This window comes from Myodes glareolus, chromosome 19, assembly GCF_982192425.1.
Source record: "Myodes glareolus chromosome 19, mMyoGla1.1, whole genome shotgun sequence".
NCBI classification, from domain to species: domain Eukaryota; kingdom Metazoa; phylum Chordata; class Mammalia; order Rodentia; family Cricetidae; genus Myodes; species Myodes glareolus.
Genome location: NC_142044.1, coordinates 7,488,498 through 7,507,634, shown reverse-complemented (window position 1 = coordinate 7,507,634; position 19,137 = coordinate 7,488,498). Strand labels below are relative to the sequence as shown.

Below are 19,137 nucleotides of genomic sequence, written 5' to 3'. Positions count from 1 at the left end.
ACCACCACCTGGTGCCACTGAATCAATTTTTAAAGCACTATAACCACAACACTCAAACTATCAACTAGAGCCAGTCTTCACTCTTCAAATAAAAATACCCTAACTAAATATTATCCACAGTTTCACATTTGTTTTGAGGTAGGCATCATTACCTAAAGCACCACATTCATTGCAAAGAAGATGAAACAAGAAGGCCCTTGGTCATTTTGATCATCACCTCTAACACTGTTACCAAGTCCAAAGAGTGAAAAATATAACCATTTCTCACTAAAAGATGAAGAGGCTGAAGTTCCATGAAGAATAACACTTACTCCAAGTCAAACTGATAAGAACTTCCGGGTTTCAATTTGCGAGGAAGCTCTAGACCAACCTCAGCCCTGTACCTCGTTCCCTGGAAATGGGTAGGTAATACTCTAGTTCATCTATTAGTCTGGTCACAACACAGTTGTTCACATCAAAATTGTTTAAATCAGGCTTCACAGCCCAGGAGGCAGAGTTCTGTGGTTTTTTTAGTGACTGATGGTGAAGACAAATGCCAAGGGCATACATCCTTACATAAAAGAGGCTGCTGTCAACAACAGCCACTGTGCTCTCAGTGATGAATAGGGCAGGCTTTTTACCTCTTTAAAAGGCCAGAGGAACTCTCAGTCCCAAACTTAGAAGACAGTCTGAGAGCACACAACACCACACTCTGAATATTCTGCAGATAGTAAAGACACAGTCCAATGAAGGGTGAAGGCCTAGGGAGGTGGGTCAGCCTCCTAGCTCCTTGTAATGAATAAGCATTTACAAAGGTAAAAATCTTCCACAACTAAAGGTTCATCTTCCATAAGTTGTTACCTATCAGCCTTAACAATGATAAACTCAAGCGGAATTTAAAACAGAAACTCTCTTCACCTTTGCTACAGCACTAACTTCAAACTTTGGTTGGTGATGTTCTTCAATTCACCGAGGGCAACACACACTGCTTGAAAACCTCCCCACCTCTCATGCTCCCCCTCTTGCAGCTGGGGCAATGATTGACAGGTCAGCAGGCAGCGTGTTTGCTTCCACAGGCAAAGGGGTTGCCCTCCTATCTCACTGCCTCTTGAAAACTACATCCAACATATTGTGAGGATTTTAAATGTAGATATTATCTATGGGTTAGTCCCAAAATAGAAGAAAAAAATGTGCTCAATTTTCAGTCATTTGGTCATCCCAAAGAGTACACCAGAATGCCGCATACTTTAAAATGTATGCTTCAAAACTTCTACTGCAAGCATCATAGGACAGAACTGACTTGGAATTCTGCTTCCTTTTAAAAAGTAGTACCTGCTGTGTTCTTCTTGTACAAACTCTACATGGACAGGTATGATCTATTCAACAAGTGTCTGTGCAAGAAAGCCATCTCTCCTCACTCAGGTGTCAAACAAAATCAATAACCATTTCCCACAGAAAGGAAGAGCAGACGAAGACTGACCCCTCTCACCTCAAATTTCACTCTCTCCTACTGTCTCTTCAATCCCTGAAAATCCATAGCTTCTCCTCAGCAGTTTCTTTAGCTTTCTATCTCTCTCAGGCTCTTCTGAAGCCTCTTTAAAAAAAATCATTATGTATCTCTACAACTGATCCATACTTAAAAAGTGAGTCAGTTTTGTGTTTCTTTCCATAAATGCATTTTGTTACATGCAAAAACACAGTATCCTAAACAGACTTGCTTTTATAACCTGGACATAGTGCACAAGACAGAGGCTACTGCAAATCCAAAGACTTCAAGTCATAGACAAGATCTACTGTTGTCAAATCTCAAAAGCTTTGAGTTCTATCAATACATATGATTCTCATTGGTTCGTGCTGTAGATCTCACCATTTCATACCATAGCTTCCTCGACGAGCCCGGTGTGGCTCTCACTGGTTGTATTTTCCTCCGCTGTTTTTCTTGGGAAAGAACTATCCTTTGCAACACCAATTCATGCAATCCATCCAGTTAAACCAGTAGCAACACCAGCAAGGAAATGAAGGTTAGCTTTGTGGAAAACAAAACAGAGTTTTCCCACAACTGTTTTCCAAGAGACAAAACTGTGTTCCACAAGGAGAGAGGCGAGAGCTTTCTGTTTGTGCACACAGGAGAAAGGGAGTGGCTACCAAGGACTCTAAGGGCTTGGTAGGTGCCTGGAGTCTCTGTTCCACAAGGGTCCCTCAGGGATGTTAAAGGTTGAGTGTGCAAGGCTATTAGAACCAGAGAGGAAGGAAGCAGCTCTAATGATGACTACTTCAGAATGAATCTAAATGAAACCAACAAACAATAAACAGAGGTGAGAGAGTGAAGCCAGGAAGGCAGCAGGAACCTTGGGTAAACCTGTACTTTCTCTAGTATTTTCCTCAAGCATGATAGCAGCAAAACTCTTACCTATTAAACGTTCTCGGGTCCTGCATGCAAGCTATGAGGAAACAGCACCAGATCTTATTTCACTAATGGGTGCCAGCTATTGTTCTGCTTTTCTGGACAACGCATTGTGCTGGTGAATAGAGAAGCTTGTAGTCCCATTCTGCTAATTTCACATGGAAACTAAATACAGGAAAAGTATCTGCATCTCCTACCCTTCTGGGTAGATAGTGGAACGCTAAGGTTTCTCCTCCGAACAGTTCATAGGCCTTCACCTAACACCCTTTCCTCTGATTCTGTTCACTTACTCACTAAAGGAAAAATGTACTGATTGTTATTTTAAGTGAACTTCAATTTACAAATGAACATTTTCTTTGTTAAAAGGCAACATAGTGAACATAGGGAATGTCGTGACTAAGCATGAGCAACACAGTGAATCACACTGCAGAAGAGTTCTGTAATCATGAAAACTGTATGCTCAATTCACATTGCAAATGCATAGAACCAGCCTTTGATGAATCCCGAGTTTACATTTTTTAATAATTTTTTTTAATATTAATTTTATGTGTTTCATGTTTAGTTGCCTGTATATGCACCATGTATATGCTTGGTGCCCATGGTGGCCACAGGAGGGCAGCAGATCCCCGGGAACTGGAGTTCTATGTGGTTGTGGGCCTCCATTGAGAGTAAGAACCAAACCCATCTCCTCTGTGAGGGTGACCATACTCTTAACCTCTGAGCCATCTCTTCAACCCTAGAAGACTTTTCCTAAAAGCCGAGATGAACTTCTGCTAATAAGTAGATTTCATTTCTTTAAAACAAATGTTTGGGAATGTGGGACCATTTTGCAGTGACATCTCTGAAAATTAATGTTTGTTATTGAGATGCACTTCTGATCTCAAGACCTAAATCCGTTTTCTTACTCATTTGTGTGTATTCCAGGCATGCCATGTGGTCATTTTTAAAGGGACCATTCATAATCCTAGGAATGCCTAAAGCCATGGTTACTAAGCTGTACTGGCATCCAGGATCACACAACCGTGGGGACTGTCTACTTCACCATCCAATGCGAGTAGCAGTTCCTACCATCACCTGTGAAATGCCCATCACACCCTCACCCAAGGTTGAAAAGTGCCAAGGTTGCCTTGGGGAAGGCTCTCAGCTGAGGAAAACTGTTCTAAGTGCCTATCAATCATATCCGTCCTTGGGTGAGACAAAGTGATTTCTCTCCTGCTTTGACTGACATTTGTTTTATTCTCAGGGAGACATCACACCTTTTTTTTTTATGCCTTTAACTTAGGGCAGCAGGCCTCACTGTTTGCTGAAGCTTAGCTAGGCTTAAGGGCAGATCCTCCAGGAGAATTGTCAAGTAAGGTTTTGACTTCAGAACTCTGGAAATGAGAAAGCAGCCGGAGGGCACATACCACCCTTTGTATTCAAATACAAGGTGTGGGAAGGAGGGGTCTTCTCATTTCACTCTAAATTTAGCATTAAACAAACAAAGCCTTCACCTGTCTTCACCTTCACACTCCTGAGATCTTTGGACTCCCGTCTTTATCTCTGTTGAACACCCACGTCCAACCTTCCCTCCCTCCTCCTTGATGCCCCCCCAACCACCACCAAGTCAACTCAGGCAAACATACAGTTGTGTTGTATTAGAACTACATTCTGAAGGGAAAGAAAAAGCAGCCGGCTGCTGAAGAATGACGTATGGTACCTTCCCATTCTCTATGCAATCAGTTAGAAGACTCAGCAACAGAAGCAAATGATGACGGCATAACCTTTCTGATTCAAATTTCTCACCTCCCAGGTCTCTAGAAAAACAGACATGTTTTCAAACAGTGACCCCACGTCCGGGCTAGCCAACGAAGTAAGATGGCACACCCTGGCCGCTAGACGAGACCTGTCTTCTGTGTTCTGCCACTCTACACAGCGGGCAAGACTGGGCAAAAACCACAAAAACAAAACAAAGCTCATTCCATTCCTCAACACCCTGAGTTCTTGCTTCTCTTCATCTGAGCACCGCCTCCCAACACACACACACACACACACACACACACACACACACACACACACACACCATTTAATCTGCTGAAAATATGGGTCATGACACACAATCTCAGAGACCCAGCCTGGGAAGCAGCAGCCTGAGACCACAGCTGGAACCCCCTTTCCCTCCACAGATGACCCAGGCTTCCAGCATCATCTTCAGCTTTATTCCCGGGTCTAGCACTGTAGCTTTCAAACGTGCTCACCAGCAAACATGGGCAGCTGGGCAGCGCTTGAGAAGACAAGACATGGTTGTGGTGACACATCTCCTCATCCCCATTTTCAGGTCTTGGAACCTGAAGATCCTTCTTGATTCATTTAGCTTTGCTGATCAAATGAGCATTTTTTTCTTTTTTCTTTTTTTGGCAGTAGAATTTTGGATTGTCTATTGAACTAACCTAGTCTTCTCCTTCTTAAGTAATCTATTTACATGCCTGGAACTGAGAGGAGGTTCCCCCTTCAGAAGTAGGTAAGTAATGCTCACTGTTCTCATGCCCCCCCCGCTGCCCCTCCCAGTCTGTTAGAAGCTACACGCTTGCTTGCTGTATCCACAGATGTCATCATCATCCTGTCACCTGCAAGGGACGCAGGGAGAATCATGCACCCTAGAGGACCAAATCCTCTACGAAGGCCCGGTGGTTCCAGAGCCTCTCTGACATCACACACTGCTAGGACTCCTTCCCCGAGTAGGTGACGGAAGCAGCCCTGGCTGAGAAGCATCCTCCAAGCACAGAAATAGGGAACGTGAGCAGCCTCGGGTTTCGAATAAAAGGTGACCAGGAAGAGGTTATGGAAGGGCATCCCTGGTCCAGGAACGAAAGGAAGCAGAAGAGACTCGGGGAAGCACCTTTCCCTGAACCCTGTCCTGGGCCAGCTCAGGGAGTCCTGGATCTCACTGTCCTGGAGACAGACTACAGCAACACTGACGATCCCTTACCGGCAACATGCACCTACAAATAAATGCATGCATGTATAATCCCTGCTGCGTGTTGCAGGCTGCAGACTTCTGCTTGACTTCCCAGCCCCAAACACACATCCCCCCCAAACCCTTATGAGACTAGGGATTCCCATGGCCTAGAACACCACTCCCCCTCTTTGTAACGCACAAATCCAGATCCACATGGCTTAAAATGAACCCGGATTTCAGGTAAGAGGAGCACTGGTGGCTCCCCTAAAGTGACTACCTTCCCCACTGCTTCATCTCTGTCCACATCCACCAGGGAGTCTAGGCGCCTCCAAACCAAGTAGGAGAGGGAGGAGGGCTGCAAGGGAACCTCTGAGGACCGCTTCTAATCACAATCAAGGGTACTTGGATCACTGGGTAGTCTCCAATTCTTTCCCCAGGTTTGCAGACCTACCATCAGCCCCCTGCTTCGGTATGATCCCTGCCTCGCTCCCTCCTCAAGTTGCCCCAAATCCCTCATCACCTTCCGTCCCCCCCTTTCCAGGCCACTTTATGCACTCGCCGGTTCTCAACATGTTGCCTCACACACTCCCTAGGGAGGCTTGAATCAAACCTGCCTCTCCCCATCATATCTAGCTAAGATTGCTCTGACTCCCCAAATCAACCAAGTCCATCCTCCCATCAAGCGCCCACTGACCCCTTCCACTGGTGTTCTTTGCTCTCGTACAAATCCGCTTTTCACACGCCCCACTTTTCGTCTATCTTCCCCTTCTGTCATCCTAGTTCAGGACACACTGGCCTTCTGTTCTGCTCTCTGACCCTCTCCCCATTCCAGGGACACCCACTTTTCCTTTTTGACTGTTCCCAGGAAGGTTCTTGCGCCCCAAACCTTCCCTTCCCTATCCGGCACTGGTCGGCTCCTGGCCTGCGGGTCCCTTCCCTCACCTGCGGTCCTTCCTTCCCGAATGCCCCCCACCTGACACCTGAGCCACTCTGCCCTCCGGGTCTCCTCACCGTCGCCTTTGCTAGAGCATCCATGTAACCCAGCGCTCACAACCTGCCCAGCGACTGGGAGAAGCGCCGGGCACCGGAGGCAGAAGGCTGCCCGTTCTCGCTCTCCGGGTATCCAGGCTCTCCTCAGGCTCGCCAGTCCGGGCTGCTCCCGGCGCCCAGCCCTCACCCCGGCGCCCAGGAGCCGCACAAACTTACTTGCGGGTCGGCGGGAGGGGGCTTGCGGCGAGCGGTGCGAGCCCCGCAGCGGCGAGTGCGCCCCTCTCGGCAGGGCCGGGCGGCGCTGGCACTGCGCTCCCGCGGCCGCGCGCGGACTGCGCTCAGCCTGACGCAGCCGGGCTCTGCCCCCGCCGTCGCCACCGGGGCTGCCGAGCGCTTGCAGACATGCTCAGTTTCCGGACCTGCCCGCGTGGAAGCTACCAAGAACCAGTCGCGGCGGGGGAGGCGGCGCCGAGCTGCAGAGCGGCGGCCGCGAGCTGGAGGCGACCACGCCGGCGGCCCCGGGAAGAGGGGGGCGAGGCGCTTGCTAAAAATAGCTCCTGCGGAAGGAAGCCACCCGCTGCCAGCGCACCCCCTCGCCGCGCGTCCCCGCCGCGGGCTCTCGGGCTCCGGGAGCTGGCGTCCTACTGTGCCCCGAGAACAGACACCTGCCGGTGTAGCCAGAGCCCAGTCTCAGCCCCAAGCTGCCGGGTATGGCACCCCCAACCCAGAGCTGCCCAGCAGCCAGAGACACTGAGGGAAAATGCTCTAAAATCCTGAAGAGGCTTCTCTGCTACTGACTTGCCGAGAGGAGGAAAAAGTTTTTATGTTGATTTTTATTGCAATTAGAACGAAAAACGAGGGAAGGCGGGTAAAATACAGAGACCTGAACAAGGGGTGACATTGGAATAGCGGGTTGAAAGGGGGTCTGGGAAGATCTACTAAAACGCCAGAGTCAGCTGTGCTTTTCCCTGACTTCTATTTCCGCAAGATTTTACATAATTGGTTGACACTCACCCTGACCTTGAAGGCACTGTTCCCAGTTGCGTGAACTGTAATTTACTTTCCCTGCCTTCTGGCTTCTACTTCCATGGCTCCCACCCTTCCAACTCTGCATCGATTATTAGAAAGGGGTGGGAGGGGGGGCAAAGTAAAGCTGGGGAGACTGGAATCCGGCCTTTGTATCATCAAGTCTGTCCTTTTTGTGCCCCCTGTTTTGTAGGTGTCAAACCGGTAGGCAAATCAACCCAAGGGCCTCTCTAAACCACCTTACCTGCAAGGGAGCTACTTCGCACTATTAATCTCCACTCTATCCCTCCTCAGTTCCTGACAATTATTATCTCTTCCTTCTTTTTAAAGTGAAATGTCTATCTCCCTGTAAAATAAAAGCCAAAGAGGGAGGGACTATTTGTGGGGCGATAGGGGCCAGTAGGAAAAGAGATGAATTGGGCAAAATACAATGGTACAAGCATGCCATAGTAAAACCCATCATTTTGTACACAAAAATTAATATAATTTTTTAAAAATTTAAGAATGAAATGTTCAAATATTTCCTGGGACAAGTTACAATTTCATGTTTTTTCTCTTACAATGGGCAAATTAGATTCATTACTTAGTAATTCAGTGCTTATGCTTGATGGGGGAAGAGGCAACTCTTGCCGGAAATAATGCCTAGTTTAAGCTAGAATCTGCTGGACAAGAAATTTAAATATGGCTTCTTATTTCCTGAAATCAAAAGCTGCACTAGGATTAAGGGATCAGAAAATTTAGGGGCCGTTTTTAGTGCAGCTGATTATGAATTCTGAAATGTCGTTTGTGCAACTTTGAAAAAGGAAATTCAGAGCCTAGATCTTGTGTTCTCTTGAAAGTGACTGTTTCATTACTGTCCACCCAGAAAGAGTTACGAAAGACTTCTGGGATCATGCATTGTCGAGGGCTGTGCTCCACTGAGAGATCACAGTGGGCTGACTACTTTCATTTGCCACTAGCAGACATTAGTGAGGTCAGTTAGCAGCGACATCAGACAGCTACGCTTCTCCACACCGCTCTACCCATGTATGTCTGTGGGGGCCAAGGCACGCTCCTAAATTGGACCCTTGCATCTCCAGTCACAATCCAGTTTTATCTTTAACTTTCTTTCCCCTGAAGCTGCCAACAAAACTGACCCACCCTCTTCTGTCATGAGTGAAATAGGATGAAGGACGGATGTGTACATGGCTGCCATCACGGTTCCGCTTCTCAACAGTCACTCTTGGGATGATGGGGTCTTAGCATTTTATGTGAGCATATTATGCTTAGTGACTAAAGAGGGCAGGCCTCCATTTTAAAATCCTTTCGGCTGCTACATAAATGTATAGTTCCCATTACACTGCGCCCAAGACTTGCAGAGCCAAGTCACCGCAACTCAATGATCACTAGCATAGGTCAATTAAGAAAATGTATTCATTGGTTCACAAAGCTCAGAGGCGCGGAGATGGGAGAACTTCCCTCCTGCCTTTGTCAGAGAAAGCACAATTCCCTTGCACCAAACATTGTTCTGTGTGCTGGTGTTGGTATTCCTTCGCTTGTTACCATGATGTATTTCCATCCATGCACATGAAGCAGCATTGGAAATCTTAGTTTCTTTGTCAAAACAAATCAAGGCTTTCACTCTCATGAGCAGACCAGTCTTACAAAAGACCTGCTTGGCTGTCCAGGCTCACCCACATGATTCTGTCCTCCTAGAGAGAGACAGATTCTCAACAGGAGAATCCCTAATAACCGAAGGGATGAATGATGCTTACAAGATAGCGACAGCTTCCACTGCCTTCCCGAAGAGTCTTGCTTCCCTGCAGTCAGAACAAGACAAAAGTTCTGCTGGAACATCCATTGGTTTGAGTTAGTCAAAAGGCGCAAGAGAATAACAATACTTTGAAGAAATTTTTTTCAAGTGTGGGTTCTTTGATTCTGCCTGCCTCGGGGGGGGGACAGTTAGTCCCCTCTTTGCTGCTTTTTCATCTTGATTTCAGGACCTGGGTTGCTTCCAAAGTGGAGCTACTCATTAAAGCCATCTAACGAGCCTTGTAGACAGCTGGGGCCTCCAGCCCACAGTCTTCCTATCATTATTTTTCTTTCTTTTGTGGTTCAGTATACTTGGTTACATTGCAGACTATGTGGTAATAAAAACTAGATTCTTTCTCTTTGCCCTCCATCCAGATGGGGGGGGGTAGGAGTGTTCCTACAGCTGCTGTCCTGTTTCTTCTGGAAGTATTATTAAAATTATTAGTTATTATTAATATTTTGAGACCATATTATGTATCCTGGGCTGGCCTTGAACTCGACAGTGTAGTCTCAGATGATAAATGCAAGGATTACAGGCCTTTGCCACTGTCCAGTTTATAGTCTTCATTCATGCTGAGCAAGACGTCTGCAAACCAAGCTACTTTTCCATGCCTACACTTATTTAAGTAATTAGCTATTTTGATTATTTTCTTAAAATTCCATAAAATTATTAACTTCCACAGAACTCATATTTATGTCCTTTAATCTTCCCTTTATTAAATGAATGAGAGGCATGGTGGCATGTGCATTTAATCCAAGCCATCAGAAGGCAGAGGCTGACAGACAGATCTCTGTGAATTCAAGGCCAGCCTGGTCTGCAAAGTGAGTTCCAGGACAGCAGTGGCTGTCACACAGAGAAACCCTGTATCAAAACAAGCAAACAAATTAACAAAACAGTAGTAAATTAATGCAATGGAAGGATTAGTTATACTAAAATCTTCAACTATACACTGTGATAACGACCTAAAACCCCTGAACTGAGGAGGATCACAGAAGGGTTAAAGGCTTGATATCTGAGTAGGCTACATAGCAAAATCCATTATTAAAAATGAAAACGACATCACTAAATCTGGAATATTTTCTTAAATTTTATATAAGGTCTTCTGTGAACTCTTCTTGGCTTCTGTCACACTGTATCTCCTCTCCCGCTCAGAGGGTCACTCCTGTCCAGCCCATTGCTTTCATCTCTTCTCTGCAGCCCTTCACTCTTCCCTTCCTCTAAGCTCTCTTTTATTTCACTTATAAGCACACTTGCTTTTTCCTTCTCTGCTGACCTCAAGGTATTGGAGAAGTGACACCCGGACAAATGTCTGCATCTATTTTGAACTTCTGTGCTCAATAGATGCCTACCGAGGCAATCGTGCACTATTAGAAGAAGGCGTAATCACTCACTTGGTTTCTGAGAGTGGAGGGAAGGTCTAGAGATGTGGTGGCACACAATACAGACTTTGCCTGCTTCGCTTGTTTGTTTAGGATAGCCTGTGCCACGCTGTCAAACGGCTTCCATGCCTCCAGATATTGTCACAGCTCCCTAAGCTTGTTCCGCTCCAGCTGCGTAAGCCCAGCCCATTCAGGACCCGTAGACGTTAGGTTTTCTTTCTGCTGTGTGTGTTTCGCAGTAAATTTGCCTTCAGAAAATCAGAACTAAGAGGGGAAAGTGAAGATGTTTTTAAATTAGTCCTTTAAGAGAAAAGGAAAATACCAAGACAGCTTCATTAAAGATCTATTAAAAGTTCATCTTCTTGATCGTTATTTCTCTGCTGTGAGAAGACGGAACAGGAAACGTTGGATGAGCTGATTCGGAGCCACTTTTGCCCCAGTTCTTCCTGCACTTATGACACACATACGTGTCATAACGGATCAATCCATGATAAGCACTGAAGATAAAAATGCCCCCCCCCCATCCCTTACATGTTAAGGCTAAAAGTGCTGCAGGTAAAAGTCAGGGGACATTAAGGATGCTCATGGTATGTGACTCAAAGATGCTTGAAGCCTAGAAGACTTGGCTCCGACACTCCTCTCCTCAGGGAAGGAGGGTGCGCATAATTATGTACTTCAAATATCAGGCTGCTCTTTGTGTGTCTAACACAAACATGACTTAGGCACTGAGCAAGCAGCAGTGCCTTGACAGAGCTACAGCTCTTTCTCCTTTCCTTCCGGTTGCTTCCACTGCCCAAGTGACGAATCTCAAATTATCAAGCACCATTGAGAGTTTCATAATGCAATAGCTTTCCACAACACTTTCCAATATAGTTGATTCAAAGTTAAGGTTCTATTAACATGAGCTGTAGCGTGTCATTTGGTATGTGTACTCTCTTGGCATTCTGGTTATGTTCATTCACAGAACAACCCACTGAAACAGTAGGTTAATAACCCTATTTTTGGCTGTATATATAAAAATCTACCCTGGTTTAGATGGAAAGAGAGTTGATTTCTCTGATGCATTATAGTATGAAATACAGCCTCAAAAAGACAGGAGTTTCCTATGAGCCTCAGGAGCAAAAGGATGAATCCATCCATTTCCAGTTAGCATCTCTCCTTTCCAGCTTAATTTTTCAACCTTGCATACCAGCTTCCTTCACAGCCTCCATGGCCCTAGGATCCATCCACTAATGAAATATTAGATCAGTTCTATTACCTTTGGCTTGAAGATCTCACAGAAGTTGATGACTTGCTTCCAAACAGTATAATGTATGGCGAACATAATGTGGCAACGCCTTAGTGGAGACTATGGGCAGACAGGACCTTAACCCAATAACGTGGGTTACACCCCCAGGGATGTCACATGAGTGCAGCTCATGACATCCTGTTAGCAAAGGACATCTTATCTGGGTAAAAATTTTTTCCCAAATATGATAACTTCATTTTATTGAAAGACAAATATCAGACAATTTTAAATTAAGGAATTTTTGACAAAGTAACTGATCAGCACTGTTCAAAACCCATAGTCATCAAAAGGGGGGGTAGACTAAGAAATTGCCTTACTTTCAAGGTGGCCAAAGAGTCACAAAGGGTACATTCAGTGGGTGTTTTATTTTCGAACCTAAATCAGGAAGAGACCATCACCAAAGCAAAATGGCACAGTCTTTATTTTACCAATATTAATGATACCAATAGTACAGTTAATAGAAAGTGATGAGACCCAGGAGTTCAACTTAGGTATTAACCTCTCGGATGCGAAGGAAGGAAGGAAACATCTTGACTGCTGTTTATTCTAGGATCCCTTCGATACTGACTACACTGCTATGCTAACCAATCCCATTGACGCCATCCAAACTACAAAGTCAGGGCGAGAATGAAAACTGCAACAACTGTGACCAAGGAGTTTGCCATCTCATTAAAACCATCAATCCATGAATTGCAAATAGAAGCGTGAGAAAAAAAATATCTTCTGTAAAGTTATTAATGTCAAGAGACATGATGAGGATGATTTCACATGCACTGTACACAGGAAGATTTAACAATGCATGTTAGTGATCTCATTTTAACCTTCACATTTGGCAGAAGCACATCTTTAAAATAACCTTGCTTAACCATGTACCTCATTCCTTTAACACAGTCAGTACTATTGAAACCAGATAGAATGGCACTTACGTTCACCCCTTTGAGTTACAATCACATGTTTTGGGGTACAGAGCTTAAGAAAGTAAGGCAGAGGTTCTATCAATTCTATCTTGTGATTTTAAAAACATTTCATGTGCATCTGTTTCTAAGCAACAGTTTTATGATGCTGTATCATTTTTTAAAAAAATAGAGAACTTATTTTCTATTTTTCTGGATCCTTTGTTCAACCTGGAACAAAAAGACATTTTATACATGTGTGCTAAAACTTTTTTTAAAAAGCAAATAAATTTTGGAAGCATATAGTTAACAGATTTAATATAATTTAGACAGGCAAAAATAACCCAAAGGATGGTGCTTAATCTGAGTCTACAGACACAAGTACCCTTCCTGATCGCTTGTGTTCCAGGCAGCACCAATCCAGACAGACACTGATCCGACTCAGCCTGTGTACAGACTACTATAGTGGTATATTATTTGTGTTTCAATAAATACAGCTTACCTGAAGATCAGAGTGCAAAGCAGCCACACTAGTCAGTTTTACAGGCCAGGCAGTGGTGGCACACACATTTAATCCCAGCAGCCACACTAGTTAGTCATGGAGGCTGGGCAGCGGTGGTGCACACCTTTAATCCCAGCCCTACAGAGGAATATAAGATGGGAGGAGACAGGCCTCAGACACAGTCTCAGTCTGAGGATTTGTGGGGGCAGGATTGCCCATTTTGTTCTGAGGTGGAGGTGAGAGCTAGTGTCTGGCTGGTTTGCTCTTCTGATCTTCAACTTGAACCCCAATATCTGTCTCTGGATTTTTATTATTCACAGTACAGACTACTTTTTGAGAGGTTAGAAGTCAAGCTAAGGAAAGATACCACCCTTTTCAACATTGGTATAGCTGGAATCTCAGGTTTGATTTGGGTTACACCTATCAAAAGCAACTCTTGAGAATTTAAATTGGAACTGAATATCGAAAGAGAAACACACTGAGCTTGAGACTTCTTGGTGCAGAACATATAGGTGTATCCACCCCATGTCTTCCCACCCTCTCGTGATAGCTGCAATAATGCATTAGCAGTACCCCAATGCCAGATATAAGAGATCCTCTGGCAGTTGCCACAAAGCCCGTCAGTGGTAAGCATCCTTTCGTTGGCCATTTGGTGAGGTTGTTCTACAGGTTGTCCTTGGAGGCATAGAAAGGCGTCTTCTACTAACATTTCTGGTTGCTTATGTGAGCTTTAACCATGTGGATAATTTCTTCTCTATGAGATAATATGGGCTGCTTTTCTTCTATCTGATTCTATGCCTTAGGATGCCAAAAGTAGTTTCAAGTTGCTTGGGCCTCCTAGATGACCCAATGACCTGGAAAGACTGAGAGTAGATAAAGTTTAACAACAGCCTTTAAAGAAGATCCCTGCACTTTAACCTACATTGACTCATCAACACACACATGGGCAACTGAAATAAAATGTTCTGTAAAAGTGATCTAGACTCCATCACGCGGTATGCAAGAAACGGTTTCTAAGATTTAAGGACAGTGGATGATTGCAAGTGTAGAGACTGCGCGTGGCGTCTTACCCACTAGAATGAAGGTGAGTGGATTAGTGTAGCCGGTGACAGGCTTGGGTAGCTACAAAATGTCTGTGAACTGTGGAGATCCTCAAAGTGGGTAAAAAAAATTATAATACCCTCCATGACGGGAAAACCCAGCAGCACATTAAGATTCTGCTTAATCTCTAGACCAACAGAAGTTTAGATGTGGTAAACACAGGCCACCTAGCGAATTCTCGTAAGGAAAGCTGACCCCCTATCTAGATCTCAGAACGGAAGAGTGGCTGGAGCCTGGTGACACTTCATGAGCTTTGCACTCCAGTCAGGTAGCTGGCTGTGCTTCCTGGTGTTTATCACACAGGGCCCGTGTTTCATTACCCATATGCCTAGATGTCCCAAAAACGGGACGCCCAGACCTTGTTGGGGATGGTTGCATTCTAATTCTGACCCGCTGATGTTCACTGGCAGATCAAACATAGAAACCACATGTTGAGTCTGTGTCCCAGAGGCCTCTGTGGCTCTTCCAACTTGCTTGGTGAAGACTTGGAATAGGTAAACTTAGCAACTGGTATTAGCTCCTAGCTCATGAATGTTGTATCAAAGCAGGGCAGAATATTTAACAAAAAGCAACTCCCTCTAACAAAAACAAGCCCACCAATTGTCTAGATAGCAACTTCCCCAGCAATATAACAAAATAAATAAATATCACCTCCGCAGGGCAATCACAAGGATAGTTACCATCAAATACTGGGGAGATACAAGGTAATGATCACAATCTCACCCTGTACAGAACTCACACATTCATTTGGCACCCAAGCCCCGAGGATCTGGAACAAAGTCAAGATTCTCAATGGCTGACATGGGAAATTCCTTTGAACATTTATACAGATGACCTCCTGACTAGATCACTCAGTGGAGCCCCCAATACTCCTCATGAAGCTCTTTGTTTCCCAGACCTGACTTTCACTGTATCACAAACAGGGCCCCACAGTGTAGGACTCCTGCTTTACTGTCAGGGCAGCATCGGCTTCATCGCTTCATCTCAGGACAAGACCAGTTCATTCCAGGCAGCATAATTTAGACTCTAGAGCTCCTTGGCAATGTCACCAACCCCGGTTCTCAATCTGGACAACAACAATGGTTAAATTGTGCAGATAGGACCTTGGGATGAAAAGCTGTATACTAATTGTCCTGGTAAGAAGTTACAAGCTGGGGGTGGATAGAAAAGAAAATGTGGGTGTGCTTTTCTAATTATTTATTTGATACTATTCTTTTCATCGTCTATGCTGTATAAGAGCAAATAATGCCACCAATCTTCCCAGCACAAAGCTGGCCAACAAGTGTTGTGCAAATGTTTTCTTAAGCCTCTGGTAGACAGTGTGAGGTTTTAAGGGTATCATCTCCAACGTAGGGGTGATGCTTTTACTCCAAAGCATTATAATTCAGGACAGTTTTGAGTTCCTGTAAAACAAGATTGGGTTTGAAATCACTTGGAAGAAGTGTGGGCTGGAATAGGTAATGAACATTATATGTTTCCTCAGTTCTCCATCACTGGTGTTTGAAATGACTTACATCAATGAAAAAGGACCAGGGTCATTACTTACTTCGAGACATGCTGGGAAGATATTGAGCAATTATAATGCATTACTGTGTGTTTGTTGTTTGCCTTTACCATTTACTATAATGCAAACAATTAACGAAACGTCTAAACATAGCAAGTCTAATAAGACAAGAGATAGGAAAATAAAAGAAAGGAGTACACAAAAACAAAACAACTATAACACTTCATTTCATAACTGACTTAAAAAGAGGTATTCATAGGAAAAAGATGTAATGGCTTTTGTCTTTAAAAACTTAAGTGAAGAAATTTTCTTTTTTATAATAATTAAATCACCTCTCTCTCTCTCTCTCTTTTTCTCTCTCTCTCTCTCTCCTTACATGTGTGTGTGATACTGCGGTGGGCCCTAAAACCTTATGACCATTGAAATATATGCTCAGCCCAAAATTGTATTTTTAAATAAAACATCCAAAGAAAGATACCAGAATGAGTAGAAATTCTTTCATAAAATTATGTTCTTATACAATAGGAAAAATCCATACAGGAAACCATAAGTGATCCATGTGCATGTTGCATTTGGGTGGTTAGTGCAAGGCATTTTCTTCACTTACTGCGGATTAGCTATTGATTCCCAGGCACTGCCCTACTTACCATTAGAAACTGTTCTTAGTCTTTTTATGTTCAGTTCACTGCTCTATAATAACTAATAGTTACTTAGCTTCTTATTTCTTGCTCAAATGAATGTATGGTCTTTAGTTGCAGATAGTATCTCAAAAGTTGACGACTGTTTAACCACATAGTAACCATCAGGAGACATGTATACAAAATATGTCACTGCCCCCAACTGAGCGTCATTCTGTACTTTGGGAATAAGGGCCCAAATGATCTTTAATTTCTTTTTATTTCTCCATTTCTCTGAAGGTTTTATACATGTACACAATACAATGTAATAATATACTGTCTTTCCCCTCTCCAACTTTTAACACCTTCCCCGTAAGACCTCCTCCTTCTGGTTTCGTCTTTTTTATCATTTGATAACTCACCAAATCTAATTAGTGTTGCCCATGTGTTAGTGGGTGTGGGGTCATCCCCTGGGGCATAAAAAAGCTTCCAGTTTTCCCACCCTTGACAAAGAGTGGTTCTCTCTCACCCAGCAGCTGTCAATTGCCAATAGCTTTTCAGCTAAGGGTCAGGCCAGCAGAGCACATACACTACCTAAGCAGGAATTTGGATTGGCTTGCTCTTGTGCACATCTTAAGCAGGCAACCATTGCTGGTATCAGTTCATGGGTATGACGGCCACACCACGCCCAGAAGACAGCAATCTACAGCACTCCTCCCCACCCTCTGGCTCTTAAATTCCTCTACCTCCCTTTTTCCGCATTGTTCCTTGAACCTTGGTGTAGGGTGAGGTTGTGTTAAAGATACTCCATTTTAGGCTAATCACTCTATCTCTTCCTGGCATTTTTAGCATTTATGCATCTCTGAATTCACTGGTACCCACAGCCAAAAGAAGTTATCTTTGACCAGGTCTGAGCGCAGCCCAGGGCCACAGACAGATTCAGTCTTCTTCTGCTGAGCTTCATGATAATCTTCCATTTTCTAATTCTATTTTTCTTCCGAAGAAGGTTTTACACATTTTTTTATTCTTTTAGATAGATTTAGAAGACATGAAGATTTAATCAGCAAGGATGGCCCAAGTAGTGCTTGCTGGATGTATTTGGGGTGCTATATTTATTAATTCCGTTGCTCACAGAATTCATGCTGCTTCCCTGCCTCCTGCATCAATTCAGCCATCATCTGCACCACTCACTTCACCAGCCTCAAAGCTGTGGCCTCACGTCACATTTCCAGTGGGATGCTCCTCTTTTTAGCTATGTCTTTCACACAAACAGAAATATTTATCTTCGCACATTTTTTCAAATATTAATTTCGTTCTTTATGACGTATAGACAGTCAGGGAATTTTTGGCACCAAAACTTTCAACTAGGTGCTGGAGTTGAAAGCAAGTTGCCACACAGCTGGGTAGATAAGTCACCCATATGGATAGATACTCAGCCAGACAGGGAAATGTGCAAAAGTCAAGGATGAGTTGGTGGAGCTGATTTTATTGTCACCCTTTCCCAAGGTCTTTAAATGGTTTCTTCATCTCTTGACTTCCTTTTCTTCTATTTATGCTCTCTCCCTTCCTGTGTCCTAAGTCAGTATCCTTAGCTTTCAAGCAAGTAGAAGACAGATTTTTTCCCTTCCTTGTCCTAACTCAGTATCCTCCGCTCTTTCCCGCAAGTAGAAGACAGATTTCTTCCTTCCCACACGGTTTACTCAGTCAATATGTTAGAAGATTTTTCTTGTTTTTCTCAGAAAGCAAATCAGAAATTTGAAATGTCAGGTAGACAGATGTACTACAAAGCTCTTGTCAGGTAGAAGAGAAGGGATGATTCAATGTCTATACCTACAGAAAACTTAACAGGAGCCAGCTTCACTATGTTTTGGAGATTGTAAACTTCACAACTTAGAGTTTTGAAGTATTTCAGCAAAATATTTTGTCTTTTAAAGGTTTCTCAAGAAATGCCACCCTGTTTAAGAGCCAGTGAAGTAATGTCACAGCACAACTTCCTTAATTCCTTCTTTTCGTGGCCAAAATTGCCGGGTTTTGAAAGTGTGAGTGACTGTTTCTTCTTTGGAAAACATTGAGGTTTTGGAAGATGCTGTACAGCTGTGTTTAGTTTGTCTGGTTAACAGGTGGTTCCTATCTGATCCCCGAGAAAGAGAAAAGGAGACTATGCAAAACAAGGCAAGGATGTAAGTTTTCTTGTTTTCAGAAATCAGCTTGGCAGTAAAGTCTTCCAGGGTTCAAGACTGTGCCCCTTGAAGGAGCAAAGAGGGTGAAGTAAAAGCTACCACAAAGGGAAGAAGCCAAGGGAGGTGATTAGTAAGAATATCAACAGCCTACAGTTCATAACTCAGTTTCATTTCATTTTGAATACTTTTAGTTCTTTTCCTAGAAAGAAAACAAACCTCTGCAACTTCATCCACTTAGAAATGAGACACAAATGTTAATTACAATTTAAAAGACACAGATACCTTAGAGGGCTGTACAGATAGTCATTTTTAGTTAAGCTCATTTGTTTGTTTGTTTTACTAATTTAAGTAAGTTCCCATGAGTTCCAATGATGAAGGGCACACTGTATCAAAAAACAATAATGGCTAATAAAATTTTAAAATATAGAACAATATTTCAGAAACAGAAAAAACAAAATATGAACCAGGTGTCATGCCATATACGTGCAGTCAAGCGTTTAGGAAATCTGAACAAGAAGGATAATGATTTTGAGGTCATTCTGGT

At 43.8% G+C, this 19,137-nt stretch overlaps 1 protein-coding gene across 1 annotated transcript in view; it reads right to left on the bottom strand.

The window, feature by feature from the left end:
* Nucleotides 1-6,545, bottom strand: part of Oxr1 (oxidation resistance 1) — a 375,562-nt gene extending 369,017 nt beyond the window's left edge. The window contains exon 1 of the mRNA XM_085679009.2: nt 6,528-6,545. The gene's annotated coding sequence lies outside the window, so the exon portion shown is untranslated. The remainder of the gene's footprint in view (nt 1-6,527) is intronic.
* Nucleotides 6,546-19,137: the final 12,592 nt, after the last annotated feature.